Here is a 20401-nt window from a genome sequence, read left to right as displayed (position 1 = left end):
CAAATGATTCTCATTAAATCCAACATCATATTGTTATTACAGCCCGTATGAATTGCAGAATATCACAGCTTGATTGGTTGTTTGTGTGTCCTGGACTGGACCTGGGGGGTGGGGGGGTGGGGGTGGATTAGAAAAGCTCCGATGCTGCAGATGGAGTCAGAGATACGGCTGGCAGTCTAGGTCTTGTTTGTAAAACAATAGGTGCTCTGTATAGATCCTTTCTCTCTTCCCTGTCAGGACTTAAATTACCAGGGCGACGTTGTTTTGGTCCAAAAAGGTAACGGTGTTCCCCCGGCATCCTGCCTGAACCCCCCCACCCCCCAACAACGGCGTCTCAAATATTTTGATTGTTTAACCGGAGTCCTGTTTCCCGGAATGGGAGTGCTGGCACATATTGTGCTGTTATCGAGCTGTTACCAGGGTTGGCGGCGTCAGCATGGAGGCTTATCTCCCGGCAAGCCGGCCTGCTCCGCCTATCGCGCAACTACTGCAGTTTAGCTTTTGATTGGCTTTGTTTGGTTTGCTTTCCCTATGGTAGCCAGATCCAGTTTGCACAGCTGTGTATGGTGTTGCCAGTTTGGATCTTCACTTATGACATTCCTAGGCCATCGCTCCAGTAGACAGTAGTCTTCTGCACATCGAACTATAAAGAAATATAAATATAAAGTGTACATTAAATACCTCATTATTCTATAGCTACAGGTTATTAATGCTCCAAATGTATTAAACGGAGGCATAGAATGTGTGTCAAATGGGGCTGGTTTGGTATTTTTCATTCATTGATTGACAGTTTTCCCAATGACTACTGAAGTATCAGCACTCAGGCTGTTATGCATGATTTCTGTTTCATAATAATGATTTGATGAAATGTCAGCAAACATCCAGATCAATAATCAATATATGTTATGACTAAGCATTAGCAAGTATAGATACGATGTAGTTAAGAACTGAAAAAGCTGCAACATTTTCCTGGAAACTGGAGATCAAATTGCTTCATAAATAATTTTAGAATGGAACAGTGTTACTAAGGGTGTACAATCATGCACACACACACACACACACACACACACACACTCACAAATGTTTATTACACCAGTAATTATTAATTAGAAAAAAAAATGATATATTATCATAAAAAATGATAATTTCTTACACTTCTTCTGATCACACTGATGTCTCCATGAAATGTTTTCTATAAACGGTTTTCGCTGCTGCCCAGTATTTTCATGTCACGTGGCGTCAGCATGAGGCCGCCAGGCGAGATGTTTTTCTTGAAATTAATTTAGGCCCTAGTTGATAACTGTCATGAGTTATGATGAAGGAATTTAAAGCTACTGTTCCTCACAGTAATTCAGCATTGATCTGCATGTGTAACCTGTCCAGAGGATGGCGGTGGTATTGATTCCTCGCTGATGAGATCATTCCTTGTTACTGGGAGGAGGGATATTTTATATAAATCGATTTGACGTAGTCTTTTTTCGCCGGTCGTCGTGATGAAGAGGACGGGCTGTTACTCCTACTCTCCTCTGTGCCTTGGACCGGCGTCCCATTTAGACACGCCTACTTCGGCAATCAAGCTGACAGGCAGGGGAGGGAGGGGGGGGGGGTGTTGGGCAAGTGAGGGTTTTATTCCTTAAAAAAATATAAATCTTGTGTGATGTTACTCTCTTCAATTAAGCAACTGTGGTGAAGTACCACACCGGCCTGCAGACTATTAATGTTATGCAATGGGTTTATGCATTTTTCCCCTGTTTGTGTGTGTGTTTGTGTGTTTGTGTGTGTGTGTGTGTGTTTTCAGCTTTAAAAATGCTCTTAAGTGCTTATCTCAGACTACTTTTAGTTTAGCTCAGAGTCGACAATCACATGCATTTGAGAGTGAAAATAAAAGAGAGATGAAACGATGGGGGAAACGTTCATTCAGCTGGATTTGGCGAAAAAACAACAACAAATAAACAGATGCCTGCAAGAGAATCCCCATGACGATGGAAGACACATCTGTCTCATTGCACCAGCTCTTTCGGCCCTTTTGCCATGACGCGGTGGAGGTTCACATTAGGCTGGTGCCATGAATCTACCACAGCTGCTCCTCCTGCCACCTGACACTTCACTTCTCGCCACCAAAGAGGCAAAGGTCTACTGAGGTGGCCGCCCTAAGACGACGTGAAACGGCAGTAAGAGGCTTTTCACCTCAGATACGGCCAGTTGGCGCCAATCATTGGCCGGAGAGCAAATCGACCTGCAAACCAACCAGGACAGTGCCCACGAAGTTTGTTGCGTGGGCTGAATAGTCATGGCGCCGTTCTGGGGCAGCTTGCGTGCAAACAGAGTCATGTTTGCCCCATTTTTTTCCGGGACGGGGCTCAGCTATGGGGACATTTTCTGGGACTCGGCGTGCCGGTTTTGTGTGTTTACACAAAAATAGTCAAATACAATTGACCTCACAAGGACGGGCTCAGTACATATGCAGTCACAGGAAGGTCATACGCAGTCTTTTTGGGCACAGAAGCAGGGTGAAGGTGCGCCCATAAATGGTTTATTATCTCAGCAGTCTGCCAGCCACTGCCAGGGATTAATTGGTGCAACCGTCAATAGCTCCACCCGCTCAAAAGAGGGATAAGGCTCAGGCCGAGACCTCTGAACCATGGGGCCAGGAGAGGAGACGCTGTCCCAGAGCAGAAAGCTCGTGTATCACCCGAACTGAACTGCCACTCCCCCTCCTTCCTGCTGACCATTTTAGGTTGTGGCAGGTGTGTATTCAATTGCCTTTGGCAAAGTGAACGGGGGAGTGACGTTAGGGACTGTTGGTTAAGTAAAGCTGCTTGGGGAAAGTCGAGATGGTGTTTAGCTTGTTTAGGGTAAAAAATAATGCATACCAGGGAAGAACATCTTTTAAACAAAAACTAGATGCAAATGAAATACATGTGAAGTATAATAATTCAGTAAATTCATGCATTATCTCTTTTGTAATAATTTCAATAATTACCGATAATTAATTCTAATATTTTGTTATATGCCATGGGTTGAAAGGGCAAATTCTTGACGGCATTTTGACTTTAGTTTTTAAAGCTGAACTGAGGACAGTCGAAACCAATCGAAAACCAATACCAAATCGGTAGAGACAGGATTAGTGGATATAATAGGATTGGGCAGAAAATGGAGAATTGTAATATTCCAGTCACTGGTGAACACAGCAAGAATCAATCAGAAAAGATAATGAATAGATGCGACGCTGTCGAACGCACTGTCGCGGTTAAGGAAGCGGCCCCGTATACAGAAGGTTGCCGGTATAAATCCTGATCTGCCAAGGTGCCACTGAGGTGCCACTGAGCAAAGCACCGTCCCCACACACTGCTCCCCAGGCGCCTGTCATGGCTGCCCACTGCTCACTCAGGGTGATGGGTTAAATGCAGATGACAAATTTCACTGTGTGCACCGTGTGCTGTGCTGCTGTGTATCACATGTGACAATCACTTCACTTCACTAAACAGAAACGTTTAACCAAGACCTATTAAATGGACTTACTCACTCACCCACTGCTAGTTCTGGGACACTGGGCTCAGGGCGGGCACTAACCTACCATGCAAAAACAGAATTGCTGGTGTGAGGCCACAACACACTACCATGTGGCCTTAAAATAAATATAATTGAAAATGTTGACAATTGTATTAAGAAGCATAGCTGTCAGCCCTTCCTCTGTTAGAGTTTAGCTGTTAATTAGTATATATATATATATTTGTAAATGAAGAAAGAAAATACATTTAATTTCACCAAACAAAGCCAATAAAAAAAAGAAAATTGGCCCCAATATTGCCCTTTTCTCCCAAGAACTTCTGAAATCTCGAGGACTGGTGCCAAGTCCAAGCCAACACTGGCCTATTAATTCTCCAAAACTGAGAACATTCAGATATTTTTCTTTGCGCTTATGCCAGTGTCTGTACCACCCATTCATCATCTCTTCATGGTCGAGCTGGAAAGAGATGATCACTCTCTCTTCATAAAATCAACCTTCATAACAAAAATGTTAAACAAGCTGTAATTATTTCAGGGGATAAAAAAATGAATCACAAACCAAAGAAAAAAAGTCTGGCTTTTCTTCAAGTGCTTCGGAGCTGTGCTGGTGCGTGGCTGTAGAGACGAGTGTGACTGGCTGGGAGATGGCCCGTGTTTCTTCTGCCTGTTGCAGACACGAGCCACCAGAGCCCCAGCAGGTCCTCGTTCCCATCCTGATCATACCATGAGAGGAAGCTGCGGTCTTCAGGAGATGAAGATGCCCCCTTCGCGCTGTCGGGATGTGACTGGCGGCTGCACTCTGGCACACGAGCTGCAGATATGCTGCTGCAAGAGGGAACAGCTGGCATTCAGCTAACAAGCTGGAATGATCTTGCACTAAGTCATGCTGTCCGTACATTTGTCTCAGTTTCTTTCTGCAAATTATATTTGTCACATGCAAAAAAAAGTGAATACAAAGAAAATCTTGTTTGTTGGTTTGATTCAGGTTGTTCCCTTCTCAACAGAGGTTCTCGGGCCAGGGACCCCCTTGAAGACCCACATTAAGGGCCATCTCAACAACACATCTAATTAGCATGAAATTTCACCACAAAACTACTGAACCCTTTCAACCAATTTCAATTCAATTAGAACGAAAAAAAAAATCTACGATTATAATAAATAAAAATAAATTATATATTTAAAATGCATATTTACAACTATGACAAAGTCAAATGTGTGATGTGTGGGGCTCTCATTGGGTCATTTAAAAAAAAAGAAAACTGCTGACACTAAATTAGACGGAAATAAAATGTCATGCAAGTTACTGCTTTCTCAATAGTTCAGGCGATGTATTTAAAAAAAAAAAAATGAATTCACACCTAATTTTCACTTCCCTATCACACCTGAGAAATGAAGACTTAAAAAATCAAAAAAACTCCTTCACTGCCGATCTTCATCTATATATAGAGATTGTCTTTGGCTGGGAGGAACTGTGCATTGGTGTCATAAGTTAACGTTAATTATTTAATTTATGTTTACATGTAAATCTTGACACACCTAAAATATATATATATAATAACAAGGACATATTGGAAATTGTGAGTTTAAGTGCTCTATGTTTTGCCGTTTATGGTTCAGCTTGTTCAGCTGCATTGAAGGGTGACTGCAGATAATGTGATGAGTATAATGTGATGAGAATCATATAATGAAACATTTTTATTCTGATGGGAGCGGTGTCTTCCACAAGTGCTAGCGACTGGTGAACGAGTAAGAAATAATCATGTGCTTCAGCGAACACCCATGGGAGATTTTGGAGTAATGTCCTCGCTGACTCACTTTATTTGAGTCTTTATTTGTGTTTTAATTTGTTACCTGTGTAGCTACATATGTGATAGATACATTACAATTTTGCATGTTATTTTCAAACAGAATTCCAACTCCTCGCGCACTAGCGTGACGAAAAGGATACGTGATGTAATGGGTGAAGTTCCTGTATGTTTCTTTTCTAATGTGACTTTTTGAAAGCCATATTTTCAAAGGTTAATTAGATTTCACAAACAGATCACTTTCCTTGGCTAATGCAATTTCACTTCAGTTCCTCTCAATTAACAATTCATCCACCCCACGCCCAAAGTGCTCTGTGCACTCTCACATAGGCAAAATGAGCATGACCCTGTTCTGCTCAGCAGAGTAAACAAGGGCTGGTGGGTCCTTTAAGGCGTGGCTTGGGTTCCCTGTTGGGGGAACAGCGAGTGCCTGGAAAACATGGATCTTCCCCTCCTCCTCCCCTGCGGCACTGACTAGTGCCTGCCACCCCCCCATGAGGACTGCAGGCGGTTTTGTCCCATATCTGCTCATCAACATCACCCCCCCCCCACACACACACCACACACACACACACACACACACACACACACCTTAGCTCTCGGTTTGGCTCACCTTGATTTCCACTAATTGCAAATTCCACATGCTCTGCAGAAAGCTGGTGGCGGAGTACGTTGAATTGTAGACCTCGCTATTCAATTCCGATATCTTACTGGTTCATGTTAATAATTCCAAGGGGCCCGCATCCAACTGTGGTGTGAACACATCTGTCCTACGAACCGATGCACACGCGTACGTTGATTGATTTTTGCTGCTCTGCCAGTGCGGGGTGATTACAGGAGCACTCACATTCATATAGGCAATATTCATAGAAGCGTGCCACCTGATCTAGAACCAACTAGATGTCATGTAACGTCAGAATAATTTCATTTGACTTACTTCAAACAACTGCTTTTTTTGACATGCATTTTTGTCTGTACTGCATGTTTGGCTGATATAGCCACAAAGTGTTACGGGCTTGTTTTTGCACATCTATGGCATTTTTCTTGCCATATGCCCGGATCTTTGAATAATTCTGCATGTTTTGTGCTGGTGTTAATGGTGTTTTTTAAATGATGTGGGGATGGGCGCGTTGTCTGTGCGTTGCTATTTTAAGCCTGCGAAATGACAATGTCATTGACCAGTCAGTGGAACATTATTAAATCATATTTAAGTGGTGGAGGGGATTCAGCTACCCTATGGATTTATTTTTGTCTATATTTATGCATCTTAGAGCAGATTCATGTCTGAAAACTGATCTGGTTTCCCAGGTAAACACACCATTTTATTTAGCAATTTACAATACCACACATCTCAATATTTTAGAGGGTTTTGACAACCTGGCACAAAAACTGCTTTCCCACCATAAAAATAGCAAAAAGGACTTGGACATGCAAGAAATGTTAGTTAAGTTTTACACCTTACAGTGCCAGATGGATTGCAGTGATATGAGTTGCACAAACTCATGACAGACTTTTTTTTATGTGTACCTCATTTATAGCCTTTAAGCATTTATTTCATACAACACAGCATGGAAGCCTGTTTAATACCAGCGCCACCACCCCACCCCCTCTTTGTTAAGTTTACTGCAACGTGCTTAATGTCTCTTTGATGCACATTTGATGCACATTGATGCCATTTTATTTCACTCTGTGCAGATGTCCGGTAAGCCCAGCGGAAGTACATGGGAGGGGGGGTTGGTGGCATTCCTTATGCCATCTGTGGTCGATGGTCTGAGATGATCCGGCTCTCATTATCTCTGTCCCCTCCGAAGAGAAGCCAGATATATTTTTACTCGAGTTTCCTTTGAGGAGACACTGCTATTCTAGGTCCAATTACTGGAGTACTGTAGATCCACAGCCACTTGCTTTGTGGTGCCGTGCCAATGGGAATCTACTTGGGCCTTTCTATATTTGGAACTGATTCTACCCTCCCCTGCTTTTTTAATGTTATTTTAGGACGTGTTACTGTAATGTTGTACCTGAACGCCTGCCGGGATTTTAACTTTAGCAGGATGATGTGGTATTGAAACACTTGGCGCCCCATAATCCCATTAAGTCTGATGTCCTGTACAGAGAGAAGATAGGACGCTGAAAATGGCTGAGTCATGACAGCACGCATGTTAATCTTATTTGTACCCCTGGTTGCTAATACATGGTCTAAACTATGCACAGTGAGCTTCAGTAGGCCAGCAAATGTAGGAGGTGCAGTGTACACAACCCCACCCATTTTAAAAACAGATAAACAACATAATGATTTTCATACTTACAAGAAACATGAAAAAAAAAAAATTATAAGCAGTAGAAACACATGGTTTTATTGCAGACTCAAACTCGGTTTTGCATTGACCTTCACTTTGCATGCATGCAAAGATGCTGGGAGGGTTTGGACGCAACTTATTTCCCAAAAATTGCTGGTAAGCAACTCTGTGCTGCTGTCATAAAGGTTATTTTGATAAAATTTCAAATCAATTACAGTGTGTGTTGTCACATATTTTTATTATTTCTAATAGGGTTTTCTAAGAGTTTTGTATAATATATTTAAAGCCCACCAAATTATTGATCCAGAGGTTTTTGGTGCACTTAATTGTAATTTGAGACAGACAAACATATAGGTATCTGCTTTGGGGCAGTGGAATTGCTCCACACACCCCACCACATCTGTAAAATACAACACAACAACACCATTTACATAACATTTACATTTACGGCATTTATCAGACGCCCTTATCCAGAGCGACTTACAATCAGTAGTTACAGGGACAGTCACCCCCCCCCTACTACCACCCACATAACACCAAGACCCCTGAGTTTGACTTACTCAGACTGGACCGGTTGCCGAGCGAACACACACACCGCACATCAGACGCTCTCGCTCGCTCATACCACGCACAGACACAGTGATCGGACTGGACTCAGAACCCTTTAAAGGAGGAAAACCAGGTGTAGGTGCCCCGGTACGGGCAATCGCATCCAGCCCGCGCTGGATGTTACAGTACCTTTCCTTATCCTGGTGAAATGCCAGACTGCCCCTTTAATGAACACATTTTTTGACAACTTAATTGCTCTTACATAAAACATGAGTAAATCTGCTGCTGTAGGAATTGTCATACATAGGGGCATGCTCACTGTTCTCTGCTTGTTAATTGAAAGTCCCATGGCGGGATTATCATCCCTCACCCACCTATCGTTAACTCCCTGATGGAGGTGGTCCTCCATCAGCCTATGGTGTGGGAGGAGGAGGGAAAGATTCATGCAAACATGCATATTTAATTAGGGCTGAATTATCCAGCACAGAGGAACCCATATTTATGGGCCCCATCTATTAAGATGAAGCTGTGACGTGCCTGTGCAGATGGGAGTAGTTCAGACTTGTGTGTCTTCGTTTGCTTGTTTGTTTGTTTGTTTGTCTGTTTTTTCATTGCGACTTTGTCTTGATAAGGAACGTTTGGCCCCCAAAAAAAAAAAATTCAATTCTGACTCACTCAGTTGAGCACAGTTCAGGCTGCAGCTTTCAACGTGCGCAGTGCTTTCCAAATCCCTCTGCTCAGTTTCTGTGATATTTTTTCTCCTGACCACTAAAATTCCGATAGCCATTTATGATGTATGTTACTCAATTCAGTGCTTTTAGGGCGTCACGTGTTCAATTACCCACCGTAATTTCCCAGACGTGTTTACGGTTTCTGATTACTCCATAGCTTTGATTTTTGAAGATTAAAACCTGCAGCCAGACTCATGAATAAGTATGAGTGTGCTCAGCCACATTTCCAGAGTGCTAGATGGACTCACAGGAAGCTTTCATTTTGTGCTCACGTACTCAGTGGTTCCTGTTTTAAAGTCACAATTTGCATTTAGCCGTTTTAAAAGGCAGAGACGGAATTAGTTGGAATGCCTCCTGAAATGCAGATTAGGTGAGAATTAGCATGCATGATCTATTATGGACCTGCTATTACCTGATGGAGCCTGCATTGCTTTCTCATCGGTGTGTGTGTGTTGTGTGGATTTTTTTATATGTCTCCTTTTTGTTGTTTGTGTGTATTCATTCTTCTTAAAAAGGCGTGTGTATCAACCTGTGCTGTGAGGGTTGCGGCAGCACTCTTAACGCAGCAGGCCTCCCACCGAAATCCAGCGAAATCCCTCTATCCCTCTCTCCTTTCATCGCTCCCTCCCTCCTGCTCTTCCTCGGTCTCTCTCTGTTCTCACATGGACCATAATCCTGCCAAGCTGCCTCCTCAGCACAGTACACTTAGGCCCGCCCCCCAACACCCCCCCCACCCCAACCTGCTCTGTTGTTATCTGATTTTGCCGTTTTTGCTTCTGTTTGGAATAAATGCCTTCTACACTCTGGTCTCAGAGAGCTCTGTTTGTCGTAATTCTGTAACCAGAGGAAATAACAATTTGGAGTTGCAGAGACATTGATTACAGTTGTAATACCGCCGAGTACCACAAGAGGCACTAGAAGGTTACCTGCGACATCCTCATTCAGTCTGAGAGTAAATGAGAGGAGAAGTAACTCAGCAAACATTCAGGTTATAAATGATAGGTTGTTTTAGAATCGACTGAATGGGTATGAAGGTTTATGCACATAGCCAGTGTTCAGAGAAGGAGAGGGCCGAGGTACAACATTACGCTGCCCGTCCTAGCGCTGGTCGCAAAAAAGTTTGAACTGAGGCAACGGATGAGCACATTACTGTCTCCCACCCCCCATCTTCTGCCTAAAAGTGTGAAAAGATTCTTAAGCCTGTACTCAGAGTATGCGTACTGAGAGACTAATGATTTTTGATGTGTGAGTTTATTCATACAGAATGAGGAAGTAGCATCCATGACAGCCGTCAATCATCTGGGTCCTCCCATTTCAAACATAGCTTTATAAAAAAAAAAAATCAATAAAGTTGTGTTCTGGGTGACACATAATTACACACAAACAAAAAGGGTAGTTTGTAAGATAACTACCAAGCTGTTTTCTCTCTTTTTTTTCTTTGTGGATGTAATTACCTTAAACTAATTAATAAGCCCCATGCTCAGGATGTTGTGCTGCGAGTAGTGCCAGTTCAGACAGTGCTGTACATGTGAACTTGCCTCATTGCCTGTACTCCTGCTCGGTGTCATGTATGCTGTAGTAGGCCGGAGTGAAGGTGTCATGGATCGTGATGGATACTGTTGCATACTGCTGAACTCCCTGTTTTGAGTCGTGCTGGGGACGATGAATAATTTTGTATTTGATCAGAGTCATGGGTGATCACCCCGCTGACACCACCATTAAATGTGGCCCTGCTGAATATTTAAAATGTGGTCATTTTGGGCGGCATAATTAGAATGGTGAATGGCTTCTCGGCTGTATCTAGGTTAGGGCGCTTAGGTGGTGGATGGAGTGTTGAGGCCATGATGTGAGGCCCTGGTCCGATGCGTAACCTGCGCAAAAAGATGGCTGCCACCTTGTGCTCTGCGTGTGACACGGCATTTCATTCAGCCGCAGATCTGTGGTCTGCAGAGGGAGGGAAAAGTCTTGAGACCACAGACGTGGTCTCCTCCACAGGCAAGGACAAATTTTAAAGGACTATGCAGTTCATTCCTCGCATGGATCTTATCTCCATGATTAATGGCCTGCTCTGTTCATTACGCTTGCAGTGAATGAATCATGGGCAGGTGCGCAGCAACGCTGCAGGCAGCTGCGGAGCAACAGCAGCTCGTGGACGCGTCTTCGCGTGCCCAAGCTAGTGTTGCACTTGGCTAATGAGGTCCAGCGGTACGGTACATGCGAGGTTACAATGGTTTCAATTGGCTGTGCTGTTTCAACAGAAGCCTGGAGTCTGTGTTGCTGTTTTGTTCTTTCCTCTCACGTTACAGGGCAGGATCAATAGACCGTTCCCATTCACCCTGAACCATAAATAAGTTTTGTTTGGCTCTGAAATGTGAAGCCTTACCTTGATAGCATTACCACTATGCACTATAGTACAGAAATATGTACATTCAAACTGTTATAGAATGACCTCAAAGGTCAAAGAGGTTGAAGACCTAACATCTACACACGCTCACACACACAAACACACACATACATAGCCAGACTATAGTTTCAGTTTATTTAACGTATGTACTAGATGTTATGCTATAAGTATCACATATAAAGATTAAATCACAAGCATACAATTAAATCATGTTTTCCATATCATTTTTTTCAATATATGTTTAATAACATTAGTTCACTTTGAATACATGAATACATACATTTTCCCTCAAAAAGTTCATACCTCATCCAAGAGGACTTAAACATAAACGGACCAGGGAAGATGCTCCAGGCGGTACATTTTTCAAACAAATTTCCCAGGTTTTAAAAAGCTGGTCAGTTTTTGAATGTAAAATGGCAGGTGATGGTGAAGCAGCACATTCTGGCGGCCTGATACCTTTTAGTTTTCCATTAGTCCACATCAATAAGATGTTCTTCCATGTAGCATAAATAAGAACACAGTACATTCTTTTATTTCTTAATATTAAACTTTAGAAATGCATCTGTTAAGAAAAAAAAAAAGTACTATAACATAACATTTTTAAAGTGCTGTCCTGGGATGAATGTCAGTCTTGTTCTGCAGTTCCGCATCCTCAAGAGAGCAGAACACCCAGGGCAGGGTGCAGCTGAGCGTCCCGGTGCTCATATGGATGTGCCTTGGAATGGAAATGTACAGATTAAGAGAACAGAGAAGTCGGGGTTATCACGCTCCCGAGACCAAAATAGATCCAGCAGCCTGCAGCCTGCGAGCGTGCAATGTGTTCCGGCAGGAGACATGTCAAGCCGTCACGGGCTGGGAGAGGAGGAACAGTTCCTTTGCAAAATTCCCCATTAACGCGGGGTGATGCTGATGCCACAGGACAACACAAAAACGGAGGCTCGCTTTTCAAGGCCTTCGCTGATCATGACATTTACTGTGCCGCCTTAATGATGAGCAAAAAGGGAGAAGGAAACTATTCACTAGCAACAATGCATTCAGAGGAAAAAATGTATCCCTTACATTTTCTTTTACTGTTACATAAAGACACAATAAAGCGATTACAACATTACAACAAGGGAATAGAATACTTTATTTTTTAGTTTTTTACCACCTTTAATATTTTGAATGTAGTTATAATCATACAAATTGATGTAGATAAACATCAATACAGATTGATAGTTATATGTCCCACCACAATTCGTAATGCCATCTTAATCCAACACTCAATGGAACTTGTCACTACACAATCTACTTGTCACATATATGTACACTAAGGCTACATATACATTAACTCCGCCAGCCTAATAGTATGTTTGTCTCTGACACGTCAAGGCATGGGCTCCGCCAGACCTCTGAAGGTTGTGGTATGTGGTACAAAGCTGTCAGTAGCAGTTCTGGAATTTGCGGCGTGGTGCCTACATAGACTGCAGATATTTTCGGATTGAGAACGGAAGAATTTGGTGGCCGAGTCAACATCTTTAACTCATTGTTGCGTCCTTCAAACCGTTCTTGAACAACGGTAGCTCTTTTCCTGGATTGGACAACTCGGTCGTTACTGTTTTCCATGTCCCAAGGTTCTACCTCGTCCTACCTTGACTACTGCAGACCAGGAACATGGAGCTGCTGTGACCTAGCTCAGAATTTGACAAATACAGTATTTACTGCTTCTGACACATCAACTTAAAGGACAAAAATTTCACACGCAGTCTAATGTACCCTGCCCATTAGGTGCCACTATCTATGGAATTCACTGCACACGTCAGCATAGATATGGACTCCTATTTCTGACAGTACAATGTTCACATCTTCTGCCGTGGTTCTCCTTCTTCAGTTCCCTGTTTTTGTAGGCAAAGGTTGGAAATTGACCTTTTGCTGTAACATACCAACAGACGTGGGGTTAAATAAAGTTAGATGCACTTTTATTAACCCTTGAAAACACAGACTTTGATTTGAAAATTACTTCAGTATCCACTGAACGGCCTTGTTCAGTCTTGCGCAAGGCCTAATGGTATTTGCATCGATTGTTACCTCACCTTTAATTAATTATGTCTCGAGCCACAGAAGTAGTGTGCCATTGGAGGAAAGCACCCTTCTTCCCACAGCAAGGTCAATGGTGTCGTGGGGGAGGGACAGACCGCTGACAGAGAAGAGCATTTTTGATCAGTGTCAAGCAAAATACACATTGCTCAAGGCGTGTAATGTACAGCCATAAAAACCTGCTGATCTGTACAAAAACCTTTTGTGTTTGCCAGTGTGTGATCCTTTAGGGACATTGCTCACGTCCCCACTGACCTATAAGCCTGCAAATAATTCCCTTTTCAAGACCTGGATGAGAGTGCAAGAGTTTTATGAATAGTACTGTAGTAAAGTTAGACGTCAGCGGTCCAACACGTCACATCTGCAGCCTTCATGGCTCGAGAATACCTCCAAACATGGCGAACATCAGCAAATTGCTTCTGTTGCGGAAGATCGCTGCTCGGGTGCGAGGTCCTGCTGCAGCTGTCGGTGAAATGGCCGCCATCCCCGGATGTGAGTAATGCTCTCTTTTTCGCAGTTCCTGGCCCGTGATTGTTGAAATGGGAGAGGGGGGGGGTGGGGGTTTAGAGGTTGCCGTGGAAATTGTCCTCTGGGTCTGCCACTGGCATTCAGCAGGGGGTCCAGCTGATTTTCACAGATCTGCAAAAGATGTGCTGATGTCATATCCACAGTTTTTTAAATGGGCGAGTGCAAAGCAAGTGCTGGTTTTGCAGGCAAAAGGAAGAAGTGGCTAAAAGAGAGACATTGAGTCACAGCTCCTCCTCTTCAGATTTCCACCCGAGACACATCTGGACCTATTGGAGTTAATTCAGTGGCTGCATCTTCTAGCTCATCTTGAAATTTGACGTGATTGTAGGTTTGTCTCACGATATTTGCTCAATGTGAATCCTGCTTAACGTAACAAAATAGTAATAAGGGGATCTTTAAAGTCTTTTTCCTGGAAACAGTTTGTCATCTCTCCACATAATAACCAGTGGTGGATTTAATCCGGGCAAATTAGTCTCCCGTTAATCCTTCATAACCTTTTGCAGAGGTCATTCACTGCTATGTCTAATATAAAAATGCAAGGAGTTGCCATGGGGAGTGCAACACTCATATTGTATTGCAAATATTGTAGTGTACATTTAGGGTTAATGCCGGCCTCAACCCATCCAACACAACAAAGGTGTTGTGGCAAGTATTAAAGGGCTGCAAGTTTAATGCACTTAGGTCAGACTCATGTGTTGGGTATGTCATGTTACGTATTGGCAGTCGGTAAACATGGGCGTTTTATGTTGTCCTGCAAAATAAATGATGTCCACAGACAGGTTTACATAGAGTAGTGAGTGCAGTGTGTTACCCGAGATAGGGCAAAACCAATGGTGGCACTATTAACTTGGCTGTTAATATAGTTATGGCAACTGTAACATACAGGAATAAAGAAACATCATAAAGATATAAACTAATTAGATTTTTATTGTGTTTTGTGTTTTTTTGTGTACTGTGTTTCTTTGCAGTGGTCCATTCTGCTGCCATATTTTAGTCCTGGCTGCTTAATAAAGGAACAACAGGCCTCCTGATTCCCCTTCTATAGTGACAATGGTTATGGCAGTTCTGAGTGTAAAGTAAATAAATATGTTATGTGTTCAATACATCACTAGTGACACCCATACTCTCTCTATTAAGTACAATTATTCAACAAACTTCCATTTCAATTTCAGTTGAATTCAATGTTAACAATATCAACACCTTTTACTGTTGATAAGTGTGTGGGGACAAAATCACCATAACACAATAACCATTTGTATTAATATTTCTACATACTGTATATATAATGTTTCAATTGAATCCCCAATGTGTTATATACACATACAAGTGTTTGAGATTGAATATGTGTGTGTGTGTGTGTGTGTCTAGTCTGAATTGACTGGCCTCTGTGGTGCCGATCTTGTTAATGCTGACACAGAGTAGCTACTGTCTGCTCAATACAAGACCTCATGTGATAAACTTGTTAATTAGGATTAGCTGGAATTTGTACACCGATCTATTTGGGATTGGCAATTGAAATGCCGCTCTCCGTCCAATCCGTCAATGCTGTCGGGCATGGCTTAAAATGTTCTCCAGGGACTGCTGTGTCACTCTTAATACTCTTGAAAGACAAATGTAGTTAACAAACAGCAGAAATTGCTGGAAATTTAGGCCATTTACTGTGTTACATATATTATGCTCAAATCTGTCTAGTGCAGAATGCCTGAACTTATTTCACCCTTTTAAATGCGTGTAACGGGCTTGTAATTAATATCTTTTAATGAGCTCACATCGTGTGTCTATAGAATCATGCTCTCCATTATGGTGACACTTTAGATCCATGGACACACCTAGCCTAATAAAGTCGTTTACTTGTAATTGGTGGGGCTGCACAATATCAATTTTCTTCTTCCTCCTAACCGGATAAAGAACTACGCTGATTCTATTGTGTTCACATGACAGAAAACCGAGCCGCTTTTCCCCGTGATTCACTGAGACCAGAGGCATGGATGCCTTTGGTGTTTGCTTCGCTTTAATCTTTTCTGTGTTTCTGTCTAATTTAATCTCAGTCACTTGGCATGAGGGACATGTTATATCATGTCGTCAGCAAATTAAATGCAAACGCAGATGCCTTTTCTTCATTTTTCATTGAGCCAAGGTCGAGAACACTGCGTGTGGATCTTGAGATGCTGAATGATGGCTTTCTAAGTTGGCTGCTAACAATCCAGGTAAGGGGAACAAATCCCCAAAATCGGTCCTGGACGAGCTACTGATCTCCAGTCACTATGTGTGAGTGTGGGAAACATGCTAAATAGCTTTTTTAAAAAAAAGGGAAGGGATTGTCACATGTGATACACAGCAGCACAGCACATGGTGCACACAGTGAAATTTGTCCTCTGCATTTAACCCATCACCCTGAGTGAGCAGTGGGCAGCCATGACAGATGCCCGGGGAGCAGTGTGTGGGGATGGTGCTTTGCTCAGTGGCACCTTGGCGGATCGGGATTCGAACGGGCAGCCTTCTGATTACATAGCCGCTTCCTTAACCGCCAGGCCACCACTGTTGCGCTTATTTTAGTTGGTCTTGTTGTTTTTTAAAACGTCTGTTTAATAAGAACGTACAAAAACAAGTGTTTCATGTTCATGGCAGCATGGCAATCTTATAACCTGATCACAAATCCGTAAGTTGTGTCGTGTCAACTGAAGGGGGCTACACGTTTGAAAGTTGTTGGTTTATAGCATACTGCATACTGCCCCAGTGATTAAAGTGAAGTGATTGTCACATGTGATACACAGCAGCACAGCACATGATGCACACAGTGAAATTTGTCCTCTACATTTAACCCATCACCCTGAGTGAGCAGTGGGCAGCCATGACAGGCGCCCGGGGAGCAGTGTGTGGGGACGGTGCTTTGCTCAGTGGCACCTCAGTGGCACCTTGGCGGATCGGGATTCTGATTACAGGGCCGCTTCCGTAACCGCTAGGCCACCACTGCCTGCAGTGGGGCAATTAGTAAGGGTTGTTGTACTTGCCGCATGTCGTATGTCTGCAATAGGGTTTCGGCAGCATGGCAACTCGCACCCTGAACGCTAGCTGTCGGACGGGGCCAGGTTTTATTGGTTTGAAGTGAAACCTGACCGGAAGGCAGCTGTGATTCTCCCGCTGACCTCTGCCCTTTTCCCTGCCTTGTGGTGTTTCGATCACCGACACGGAACGTGCGGACGGGCCGTCAGGGCTGTCTAGTGATGTTAAGCATTAGCAATTCAAAATGGCCAGCGTGCTCTGTCCTGTTTAGCGCTTTTCAGTCTCCGTTGCTCTCGTCCTGGCGGAATATCTGCTTGTTCTCCCTCATGTCGCGGCCACAGCTGTACGAACGACAGAAAAGGGGGGCAAGAAAGTCCAGGGCTCCGAAGCCGTGAAACCCGCGCTCCTCTGAGCTAGCCGCCGGCAGCTAATTTTAGCGTCTGCTGCAGCAGCGCTGGGAGAGATTAATGGAGTTGCGCCACACCTACAGTACACTGCGCCCCCGCCACCCCGGCTGAACTCCCACATCTCCCCCGACGGCCCCGGGCCTCGGCCTTGGCGCACCCGGCGCAGCGTGGCACCATCTCAAGCGCGGGACACAACCGGCAGGGTGCCGCCCGCGAAGAGGCAGGCCAGTCGGCTCCATTCAGCCGGGCAACAGATGCTGAGAAGGGAGCAATAGAACAGCGGCGGGTGGCCGGGGGCGAGGACACGGGGAGCCGGGGGTCGGCGGCATGTAGGAGTGCAGGGGACAGGGGTGTGACAAGCGGGGAGGAGGAAGATGAAAGGCGGGCGCGGAAGGAATTAAGGATGTTAAAACTCCGGGAGGAGCGAGCGGAGAGGTGATAATTGATTGTAAGCACCCGGGACCCTCAGGCCTCGTTTGGTCATCGCAGCCGCCCCATTTCGTGTTTATTTCTTTCCCTCCCCCGGCCCCTTCGGGATCATTCCGCTTGTGCAGCTCTTTTCACCAAACATCAGCATCTCACACAGATTAACCGTGACCTTTTTCATATGAGCCTTTATGAAATGATCGGCCCGGTCAGGGGCAGACCACAGGACCGCCGATGAATGTCACTTTGTTTTTTTACCCCGACACAATGCATTTCGTTTGACGGGGGTTAATAGGTTGCTCAGCGTGGACGTGTCCATTTTATAAGTGCTGTTTGCCCTTCCCACTATAACCTTGAGGCTGAATTAGTTCATGTGAGGGGGTCTCACCGACCGCTGGCCGAGCTCAGTGGTATTTTCTACAGGGCTGTGACAGTGCAGTCACTTTCTGCATCTCCACACAAATGCCTTCCTGCCGATGTCACCTCCTAAAACCGGAAACATAAAGGTTTCTTTTAAGATTCTGACTGGTTTATTTCACACTCCGTACCAATCTGCTAAGATTAGTTTTTATGACGCTTTTTCTATGAACTCGTTTTTTAAGATATTTTTACCAGATTTTGATCCATTGAATATGCCTTTGTGGAATATTGCAGTGACCAATCAGTGACCTCATTGATTGTGGTGGTTTTTATTTCAGAATCAGAAAACTTTATTGATCTCGGAGGATATTGCTGATGTAATGACTGACACAGCACACAAAAAAACAGATCAATATAACAATATAAAAAAAACCTATATAAATAATTAATACAAAATTAATTGTTTAGAAAGCAAACACTGCAGAGTGAAAAAACAAATGGTGCTTTAGAATAAATTATTGCACTTTAAAAAATCTATCTATCTATCTATCTATCTATCTATCTATCTATCTATCTATCTATCTATCTATCTATCTATCTGTCTGTCTGTCTGTCTGTCTGTCTGTCTGTCTGTCTGTCTGTCTGTCTGTCTGTCTGTCTCTTTATCTATCTATCTGTACACAATGAACAATACAGTTACAATACTGTGTATTGAATATAAGTATGTTATGAAGAAATTGGAAGTAAGTAGGGTGGTGTTGAAATAAGCGCACCAGCGGGGTGCTGCCCAAAACAAAGTGCCTCACTGCACTGTTGATTGCAGCAGAAACGCTATCAGCCTGGAGTTAGATAACTACAAGGTGGGCCTGTTGGGGGTGAGTTTGAAATAGTCCAGTCTGGTTTTGAATGCCAGTGGCCGGTGATGAACAAGGAACATGAAAGAGGTGGGTGTGATATGTGAGTAGTAGCACTCTAGCTTCTTGGGAGAAAAAACACACACATAAAATAAACTGAGATGAATTTTGAAAAAGGTCGAAAGAAAGTCGAAAAACTAAACAAAAGTTTATCTTCGCTCATTTTGCCTGTAATCCACCACTGCCTTGCGCAAGGCCATAAGAGCCTTTTTAAAATGCCATTAAGTTTCTGCTGAAGTGGTTTAGCCCGGTAATAAACATATAACGTTTAACTCAAAGCATTTCATGAAAGACACTAACAAGGTTCAGTCTTATAGATGAGTGATGACAGGTTTATCGTACCGAACCTGCTCTCTTTAGACTGGAAAGTGTTCCCAGATCATTTCTTTACATAATGAGCTGAGCATTAGCCAAATGGCTGATGCAATAACGAGTCAGGAAAGATAAAAAATAGTAATAATGGGGTTTCATGCAAATGAGTCTGTAGTATTCATATATTCACAGAGGCGTGAGCGGATCGGCTTTGTTAGGAAGAAAAATATTGCCGGACCCTTTCTGTTCGGGCCCATTCTCTCCGGGTGCAGATTGCTTTCAGCACTGAAGTTGGCTTGTCTGATTGAAAATGCTCCATCAGACGTATTCCCCTCTATTCATGCAAAGCCACGCTGCCTAATAACCATCACAGCCACACGGGAAAATGTAGATGGACTTTTAACCTTGGCGCGCCGTGACCATGACAATCCAAACCAAATCCTGTCATCGCTGACTGATATTTATACCAGCACTTTTTTCGAGTTTTAACCTTAAGATGCAGACTCACATGGCTTTGCTCTTCTTACGTCTTCCATAATTTCCCATTTCACTCTTCTTATTTGTGAACTTTTCTTGTGGTGATGTGGCGTGTTCTCAGTCGTGCATGCGATATGTTCCGCACCTGAGTGACTATAAATTATGTATGGCATCAAACGAGAACTCTATCTCCCGCTCTCTCCCTTGCTGTCAGTGCAACCGTTGATGTTCTCGTTAAAAATAGTATTTGTGTTCATCCTGTTTCACTCGGTGAGTCCCACGGTGAACTTTTTTCTGTCTTGAGCCTCAGTTCTCCAACCTGTATTCTGTCACACTGAAGTGTATTTTAGTTATTTCAGTCGAAGGGCCGAACTCTGGGACAAGGCCTATGGCAACAATAACACTGGTGTACAAAAAAAAAAGACAAAATGTTCTCTACAAAATACCTGATATTATAGTGATTATCAGCGATTAGTCTTACTTTGTACTTACCTTGTACCTATTGTTTAATTGTGAATGTTAATAACAAAACAATAAAAACATAACATTATGTCTTACATAGTTAGCAGCCCAAGTTATTATTTCATACATAATACTTACAT

General features: G+C 43.3%; 1 protein-coding gene and 1 long non-coding RNA gene across 2 annotated transcripts in view; one reads left to right on the top strand and one right to left on the bottom strand.

Annotated features, from left to right (window-relative positions):
- The window catches only part of hcn1 (hyperpolarization activated cyclic nucleotide-gated potassium channel 1), a 64881-nt gene that overhangs the window by 7072 nt on the left and 37408 nt on the right, over positions 1 to 20401 (top strand). The gene's annotated exons all lie outside the window — the stretch shown is intronic.
- Positions 13709 to 19940, bottom strand: LOC114785584 (uncharacterized). Its single transcript, XR_003749080.1, has 3 exons — positions 19831 to 19940; positions 18125 to 18222; positions 13709 to 14011 (listed from the first exon to the last, which is right to left on the bottom strand). It is a non-coding gene; the product is annotated as an uncharacterized LOC114785584 (long non-coding RNA).

Source organism: Denticeps clupeoides, chromosome 3 (genome assembly GCF_900700375.1).
Source record: "Denticeps clupeoides chromosome 3, fDenClu1.1, whole genome shotgun sequence".
Lineage (NCBI taxonomy): Eukaryota > Metazoa > Chordata > Actinopteri > Clupeiformes > Denticipitidae > Denticeps > Denticeps clupeoides.
This window is presented reverse-complemented; position numbering and strand designations above follow the sequence as displayed.